Source organism: Pogona vitticeps, chromosome 2 (genome assembly GCF_051106095.1).
Source record: "Pogona vitticeps strain Pit_001003342236 chromosome 2, PviZW2.1, whole genome shotgun sequence".
Taxonomy (NCBI): domain Eukaryota; kingdom Metazoa; phylum Chordata; class Lepidosauria; order Squamata; family Agamidae; genus Pogona; species Pogona vitticeps.
In genome coordinates, this window is record NC_135784.1 from 274,171,479 (window position 1) to 274,181,088 (window position 9,610).

Here is a 9,610-nt window from a genome sequence, read left to right on the forward strand (position 1 = left end):
CCAGAACTCTATGATCATTCCATACTACATAGAGGGCAGTGCCTCCTATCTTCCCATTGTATCCAACATATCCTACAGTTTCATATATTATTCAAATTATTTGCATAGTGCAAGAGGTTTTATCAACTCAATGCTTGTTACTTTTAATGAACATGTCACTGCTTCTGTCTCTTTTTTTAGAGGAAGCACTGTATGAGAGATGTCAGACAATTTCATTTGAATTCTTTTTCATGCATTAGATCGTTAGCTGCATCATGAGCAGAAGATATTTCATAACAATGTTTCTATCATTTGCAAAAACCATTTAAAAACCAGCTGCATGTTCTGGGGCACCAAAACCTGATATTTATAACTTACTGCACTTATTTTACAGATGGCAGTCCTAGTAGCTCAGATAAGCCTGCACCGCATCATGGGCAGTTTGTTAAACAGAGGTGAGTGTTAGATATAGATTAGGCATTGCCTTCTTCTACTTTGATCCATGCAGGGTTTCTTATTTGATCTTTCTACAGAACATTTAACCCCAACCAAGTATTTGTTTCTTCACTCTACATAATGTTACCAGATCTTTTCATAGGTATGTTCAAGCTGGGCACATTTCGTCTATCGTTTTTATTAACAGATGTTTCTGATTTCATGCACAATGTAGGCTTTTTTACTTCAACCCTCAAAATACGATAGTCAAACAACAAAATTACTTTAATGTTCCCTTCTAAATGTCCCTGCAACCAACTTTCTCTTTCTTTCTTTCTTTCTTTCTTTCTTTCTTTCTTTCTTTCTTTCTTTCTTTCTTTCTTTCTTTCTTTCTTTCTTTCTTTCTTTCTTTCTTTCTTTCTTTCTTTCTTTCTTTCTTTCAAGTGTAAAAAGCTTTGTCCATCCTAAGCAGAACCTGATGAGTAAGCAATGGAAAACTTCTGCGAAGTAAGCATTAAAAAGAGAAGAAGAATATTATCCACATATTTAAAATAAGAAAAAAAAACCTCTACCATATATATATATATATATTTAATACTGCTTCCATAGGGTAGATCATAAATTGTTATACATTTAAAACATTCTAAAATTTCTTGCACAGCAATAACATCCCATCGTATTTACTCACCTACAGTAAGCAGTAAGATACCCAGATAGATTTAAAAGTGATAATGTTCTCGCAAACTGTGTTAGCACTTTGTTGTGTCATTTGTGCTTTCTGGGGAATACTTAAGCATCGCTTTAATATTTTGATGTCTTTGGTAAAGTATGTGGGTTACCTCACACTGCCTTAAACGCCCTCAAAAACTGCAAGATACAAGTCCACTCTCACTGTTTTTTGGTTTTATATGATATTATCATTTATTAGTTTTACATTCGAACAGTAATTGTTTGAGCTACTTTAAGGCATTAGTAGAAGAGTTATGCACAAATAGGAAGGAAGGAAGGAAGGAAGGAAGGAAGGAAGGAAGGAAGGAAGGAAGGAAGGAAGGAAGGAAGGAAGGAAGGAAGGAAGGAAGGAAGGAAGAGAAAATCTCCATGACAAATGTTGGGATAACTAATTCCCCTATCCTCCCAAATTGGTTTCTGCAGCCTAGATCATGAAGAGCTGAAATAAGAAAACAAGGTATCTGTAGAGCAAAAAATTACTTGGGCTACAAAACAAAAGATAAATCACATAATAAGAAGAATAAGAGTGGTTAACTTGTTTGTTAAATGTGTTTGTTTGACTGCATTTAACTGGCACTGTTAGTCCTGCTTTTCATCTAAAATTCTTTTCTGTAACCCAACCTGCTAGCTCATAAACGAATCCTTTTGTGAGTATTCATTCAACATGTTTCACAGTATACAGGCTTCTACTTTATGACCTGGCATTCCTATTTTATGCCAGTTTGGTGTTTTGTATAAGTCCTCTCTGTGCTTTGACTCTGCCCCTACCTAGCAGCATGACTATAGCAAGACATAAGTGGAAATTAATTATTAACAGGACATGGATGCTATTAGTTTGATTTATCATGATGCAGAATTCACTCAGAATCCAAACCCAGTTATCAGAATCTTTACAGGATAGACTGAGAATATAAAGAACTGTGTAGACAGGCAAGCACATGATTGTAAGGAGAAGCTGTTTGCTGCCATTATATTATATCTTCTAGCCATGTTAACAAGCACAGTAGCAGACCAATCTTATATTTATAATTAGAGTTTCATAGCTTGAAATCCCCTTATGTGCATCATAGTCTTCCTCTTATGAACACAGTACACACAAAAGAAAATAAGAGAAAGACGCACAGCATGCCAATAATGTACATTCCTAGAAAAGACACCCAGTTATTCAACATAAATTCAGCACTGATTTATTTGAATTGTTATATGAAATTATGCACCACTGAGGGCTGCTAACTACAGTAACACAATCATCCTCCTCCTCATCATTATGACATTGTAGCACACAAAGTCATTGGATTAAACCTATACCTCTGAACACCTGAAGTGGACACTGCACTTCAAGAAGGATGCCAACAAACTGGAACAAATTCAGAGGAGGGCAACAAAGATGATCAGGGTGCTGGAAACCAAGTCTTATGAGAAAAGACTGAAATAATTGGGCATGTTTGGCCTTGAGAAAAGAAGGCTGAGGGGAGATGTGATAGCACTTTTCAAATACTGTACTTGAAAGGCTATCATACAGGGCAGGATCTGTTCTCAATCATTCCTGAGTGCAGTGGGCTAAAATTACAGAAAGCCAGATTTCGGTTGGATATCAGGAAAACCTTCCTAACTGTTAGAGCAGTATGGCAGTGGAACCAATTACCTTGAGAGCTGGTGAGTGTGCCAAGACTGGAGGCATTCAAGAAAAATTTCGACAACCACCTGACAGATATGCTTTGATTTGTATTCCTGCACTGAGCAGGGGGTTGGACTTAGAGGCCCCTTCCAACTTCATGATAGTGTTCTGTAAAACCAGTGCAAGTTCTAACTAGTTGTAATTAACTCTTTTGTGTGATAATGGAGCTATAACCATGTTACAACTGTACTGTACCTTGACAAGAAACATTTTCACTCTTCACTGATGTGTTACGGCAAGTCTGGCATTTGTTTTATAGGTCTAGGGGCGTGACCTCGCTGAATGATAGCAAAGGAACATCTCATGGTTCAATAACTCTGAATGTGTCTCTGGATGTTGGTTTTTTGTTTTTCTAAGATTGTTTTAAAAGTTTTAAATGCTTTTAAATTAATTGATTGATTTTCAATTATTACTGGGCCTGTAATTGCTTTGTAATCTGTAGTTTATTGTGGTTTTGGTATTATTTGTTTTAACATTGTAAGCTACCTTGGGCCTCCTCAGGGGAAACAGGCAGCCTACAAATCATACAAAATGAATGAATGAATGAATGAATGAATGAATGAATGAATGAATGAATGAATGAATGAATGAATGAATGAATGAAATAGAGAAATGAAGAGCAATGGACGCAGACTTTCCTGGGACATGAGTTAAAGGCTGAATGAAGGAATGAATTCTGCTATTTCAATAAGCAGACAAAGGGAGGAGCCAGGTCACAGAACTCAAGGAGCTGCAGAAAGAGAGCGAGCGAGCATGGGGCTATCATCTGCATGGTGCTTTCTCAGTGTGGCATTTGTATACTGGAATTACAGCATATCAGATGTTGAGGAGAGATTAGTGAGGTTATTTGTTGATTCAGGAAGAGGGTTGTTTTTTAAAAAACTGTTACCGTTTGAGCAAAATACTGTACACCAAGCCTATGTACCAAATTGTGAGATATTACCTTAACAGAACGCAACAAGCTAGTGAGGTGAGCTTCTGATTGCAACTAGAAGTAATCACTCTGGGTGCCTATAGTAAGGTATGCAGGGAGTTTATTGCTCTAGATTCATTCAAAGTAAGGTAGAATACAAACTAGACCTGAGTACAGAGGAATCAGGAGCTGTCTTCTGTGTAGACAAGTGTGGAGGAGCCCTCGTGCACCATTGCACAAGGAGGGAGACAGAAGAAAACAAAGAAATATAACTTCCTTTTTCGCAGGAGGAGGGGGACATCATGTCCTATGTGGCCCAGTCCTCTTCAGAAAATTAAGGCAGTAGGAACAAATTAGTGCTGGGGAAGATCCTCAGGACCCAGCTGGACGTTTCCCCCCAGAAGTACTGTACAAATGATTGATACAAGCTTTACTGAATAACCCACCCTTACAGTACAGTAAATAATTAATTAGTCCCAGCTAAAGATGGGAGGAGTCTCAGGTCATAGTGACTAAATACCACCGTCCCAGACAAACCTAGACTGTTGGAAGCAATGCTTGTAATAATATTTTATTCTAGTCTCCTTGTATCATGTCACTCTGAACTCCTGCCTCTTTACTTGGATTGTGAAAGACCTGCTCCTGTTTGCTTCCTCTTGGCATTGGTGATTTGGCATGTATATGATTTACAGCTCAATTACTTGCCCTCATCTCTGGCACTGCTCTTAAATGGTCCTTGAAACTTGGCTCTAACTACTTAGTGTTTGACCTGGTTGTTGACTCTCTCTCACTCCTGTTTCTGCACACTTGCTGCCTTGAACACAACAGGGGAGTTAAATTGATGGGGAAGGAGTAACAAAAGGTGAAGAACAAGATACTCAAATCAGTTTTTCTATCCTTCGCTCTATTTCCCCACATTAGTTCCTTTTCATACATACATTCCTGCACTTATTTTTAACAGTCTCTAGTTGATGGAAAGTGATAATACCAGCAGGGATTATGAGCATGTGCAAAAAAGGTGGAAGAATTGAAGAGTGAGAACTAGGGAGAGAACTAGGAATAGAACGGAAGTATGCCCAGTACAGTAGCTAGAAATCAAGGACTCTTTTACTATTCCTCACAAATATTATATTAGCAAAGTATTTAGTGGAAGGAAGGAATGAACTGATTTCTGTTATTTGTAAAGCATCTCTGTTCCCATTTTAAAAATAAATATTTGTGCATATTCCTTATCAAGTAAATAGTACACATCTCTACTATTTGAGATTAATGTTGCCTATGGAAGAAGGAGGTTTGCAATTAAATTATGGGTTTTATGCTGTGCAGATCTAAGACATTAGCTATTCTTACAAAAGAATAGGTTTATATTTCATGTTCCATACATTCTCATTATACATCTTCTGTCAGCAAAATTAAATTAGACAAGATTTCTGCTTGCATCATTTCAGTACTAATATCATTTAGAATACAAAATGTTCCTTTACTTTGAGTATAACACATCTTATCACAAATCATTTTGTTCTCAAAGGATAATATTGCAGTTTATATATGATAACATTAGTATTGCTTTTTAATATTTTCTAAAACAAAATTTACTGTTGCAATCTCTTATACTTTTTGTTTTCTTTACAAGCACGTATTCCATATCTGTTTAAGGTATGAAATATAAGCAGGCTGATACAGAATGAGGTCTGCTTTGGCAAAACTCCTTTTAAATAAAAGGCTACCCAATAATACTTAGGCAAAGCACTCTCTAAAAATATACCTTGTATGATCAATTTAAAATGCCTATTATGTTTTGTTAGGAATCTGCTGTCTCTCTGAATGAACTTTCTTTAAAAAAAAAATTAAAGGAAGCAAACTAAGACAAAAATAGTGCCAGGAGAGAGTAGTGTGTGTTTCCTTGGTAACATAATGTATCAGTCGTGTCTCAGAAAATGGTAGCCAATCTTTTAGGCAGAAGTTTCTAAGGGCATTTTCAGATTATTTGGATCAACAAGGACCTCCAGCTAATTTTGGAGAGAGTTCCTGTACCTTTCATACAAGTGTGACAGAGGGAAAAAATTGTTACATGACATTTTGTCTGTTGTTGCAACACTATAAGAGCTTCATTAGTGAAATCCCTTGCTTGTAAACATCCGTTACATTTCTAGACTGGTGTTTTGAAAGAGGCCAGAAAATGCTTGATTTGTAGCATCTTTGTATTGCTAGATGGATCTAATAGGCAGAGTTGATGTTTTGCAAAATGCTCGGCATATGTTCTTATTTTTCAGTTATTTCTGTACAAAAGTAGAGAATTTAACATTTATTTATTTATTTATTGGATTTTTACCCCGCCCCTCTAGACCATGTCTACATCAAGCTTAGTTTGTGCTATCACACAGCTCAACAAAGCTGAAGACTCTAGAGTATGGAGGAATAACATTTTAATCTACATGTTTGCTATGGGTGTGTTATGGATCAACTGGAACCAGTTTCTTATAGAAGATACAAAGAACTAATCAGTTCCTTGTTTGAAATTTAAAAGAAGGCAATTCACTAGGCCAGTAACCAGATATTATATTATTGGCTAAACACATATCTTCTAATAAAGTGCAGTTGTAGGAAAAACATAGCAGTTCTTTCCCAGGAACAGTAAAACATACAGAAAAGTTACCCTGGGAAGTGGACTACATTTTCCAGCTGTTTGAACCTCATCATATCTGTAGCAGTAAAATTAACTTCCTGCTTCAGACTGTAGATAGAAATATATTTGCACCCCAAATCACATGATTTTAGATGAAAGGTTTTAAAAAATGGCCTTAATTTACAGTACACATTGGTTATGCAAGTTATCAGAAAATAACAGTGTAAATACTGTATTTAGTTGGAATAATTGTTGTCTATGTTGACTCTCTACAACACTACTGTAATGTTTATGTCCTTTGAACCTACTGCGGCTGAAATTCTGCTGCTTTGTTACACATGCAGAAGGCAAATGGCTTTTAGCTGGGAATTAATGAGTCACAGCTGGAATTCTCAGGGGTGCTTTTGCTTGCTTCCTTGGCACCCACTCAGGAATCCTGGTTGGGACTCATTAATATACAGCTAGAAGTAACTGAATGTTATACTGCTTGCCTTGAACATAAAGAGCAAGAGAATTTCAGCCTATGAATGATAAATACAATTACAGAACGACTGAAAAGTTATAAATATATTTCCCATAAATAAGTGTTGTTTTGTTTCTGTCATCACCTAGGTTCTTTGATAGAATAAATCATGAAATGGAAGATTCGAAAAGTTGACAACCACTGGTTTAAATGAGAGTTTTTCAGAAAATATCTCACTTTAAAGTACATGAATATTTTGTTTTTGCTACCATATCAATGGTATTTATGAATTTCATGTTATCTATAGACATACTTTGGAGCAGTTAAACAAGTAGAGTTGACCGTCTCAGTGTCCCTTTGGGCAAAATCTATTGTATGAATCTGTCAGATCTGCTTTGATTTGAATTCGTGCATTGAGCAGGGGGTTGGACTCAATGGCCTTACAGGCCCCTTCCAACTCAATTATTCTATGATTCTATGATGTCAGAACATTCTCCCAAGAGCCCTGCAGAACTTTATAGACTTCTTGAAAATAACCAAAAGTCTGTATTAGTCACAGCTGACAGTGCAAGCTGATGATAGTGCCAGTCAAATTTAATTTAAATTATTGTAATTGAAAGTGTCCTATCCCCATTCACCATTCCAGGTTCCACAGCTCCCTAGGGCTCCCTTTTGCTCTGGGGAAGACTTTGGGAGTCTCCGGATGGTGGTGATGGTGTGTGTGTGTGGAGCCTTTCATAGTCAAAAATCACCACTGGATCACCACCGCTAAGATCAGGATGGTGGAGCAGCTTGGGCCAGCAGATGGAGAACCTGATTGGGCAGTAGTTGCTGATACACTGAAGATGGATCACAGAGGAAGAAAACCTAGGGAACGAACAACAGGAGATTACAACTTGAAAGGGGATAGCATACTTTTCCTCCAGCAATGTGACTCCTCTTGTTGGCAACTCAGCAAGACACAGTGAATAGCAGCTGTGAGCAGAGTCATGGGAAGCCAACCTTACCTCTGCCTTGGGTGGCAAAATGGCTTGGACTGGCTCTAGTCTCACTTCTATACAGCATATGAACTGTGTCTTAGCTTCCACTCCAACCTTTTTGCAATTTCAAATGTGAACCAGTACATTCTCAGTGGAATTCTGTGCATGATGAGTGGGAATGACTATCTGCTTGAACCACTTTGGCAGATGCACTCTTGTTTCTACATTCTGCTGGTACACAATAAAAAATAATGGAGTCAGAGAGCTGATTTGGAACCATAATTAGTCTTTGGCTTGGACATCATATGTTTAAATCTTTGCTAAGTTTTGAATCGTAATGTTGTTTGGGCTATTACTTCCACCAGGATAGCCCACGTTTCAGTGCTGTGAAGATAAAACCTTCTTGGGGATATGCACATTACATCGAGTTCCTTGAAGAAAACAGAGGATATTGATTAGATAGGCTTTTGTTGCTTGACCAAATTTGACTTGATTTTAGGCCAATTTACTATCACATATTCACACGTCCCAGGGACGTGGTGGTGCTGTGGGCTAAACTGCAGAAGCCTATGCTGCAGGGTCAGAAGACCAACAGTCGTAAGATCGAATCCACGCAATGGAGTGAGCTCCTGTCACTTTGTCCCAGCTCCACGCCAACCTAGCAGTTCGAAAGCATGTAAATGCAAGTAGATAAATAGGTATCACCTCGGTGGGAAGGTAAAACGGTATTCCCTAGTCATGCTGGCCACGTGACAACGGAAACTGTCTTCAGACAAGCGCTGGCTCTACGGCTTGAAAAATGGGATGAGCACCACCCCCTAGAGTTGGACACGACTGGACTAAAAATGTCAAGGGGAATCTTTACCTTTTTACTATCATATATTAATAAAATATGGCCTCAGTAGAACTTCTTCAATAAAAATGAGAAAAGCACTTTTGCAATTGGTTTCAACTAAGGGACATAGTCTCCTGATAATTTCTTTTCCAAAGGATATTTATTTGGAAGGATAGTCACAGTGCTTACAGTCTTATTGAAGGTGATTAGACTTCCGAGACTTGAATACATCTCGGAAAGAAAGGAAGGAAAAAGGCACAAGCAAACTATTAAAGCTTGGCAGGCAAAGTTGAAGCTGGGAAACAGATATTTTCTCTTTGTTCACTTTTCCCTCTGAGATAAGCAGGCGCACAGTCCCAAGTATCTCATAAAATCAGTTACAGTTCTACACATGCATGCACAAGTGCTAGGTTGTATTTACAAGATACACAGAAATTCTTATTCATCCACATACCTTCCTGGTGACAGAATCAACCCATTATTTCAGATCTTTGAGGAGTTATTTTGTTACATGTAGTGAGCAGGAATAGATATTTATTGTCCATGGATAACTGGAACTGTTAGGTCAGGTTTAGGTTATATGACAATTGGATTCTAACCATTAAAATAAAGTTCCAACAACTTTACAAACTGTAGGGATAATTCTTTTAAAGCATTACACTCACTTTTGGTCAAATCTCAGCAAAGTTACTTTGTTGAACTATGATCCCCAGAATCTCTCAGGCAGCATAGTCTCTGGTCACATGTCAGTGTTAGTGTTTCTCTTTGTCCCTACAATACTGTAATCTTATAACAAAGATGACTGCTAGTCCTATTTGTGGATGTCGCGTCCACCCAGTGTCCTTTGTTTATTTTCCCTAAACACAAGCCCACCCTCTGGATGCGTGTCCTCTCTTCACGCTGCCACCAATCGACCAGTGGATCTTATCCACTCTATACCAAATAGATATATCTTAGACACGTGCTGCCAAT

The 9,610-nt window shown here is 37.7% G+C and overlaps 1 long non-coding RNA gene across 1 annotated transcript; it reads left to right on the forward strand.

Annotated features, from left to right (window-relative positions):
* The first annotated feature begins 458 nt into the window (after nt 1-458).
* LOC144587058 (uncharacterized) lies at nt 459-8,065 on the forward strand. Its single transcript, XR_013542224.1, has 2 exons — nt 459-577; nt 7,470-8,065. It is a non-coding gene; the product is annotated as an uncharacterized LOC144587058 (long non-coding RNA).
* The last annotated feature ends 1,545 nt before the right edge of the window (nt 8,066-9,610 follow it).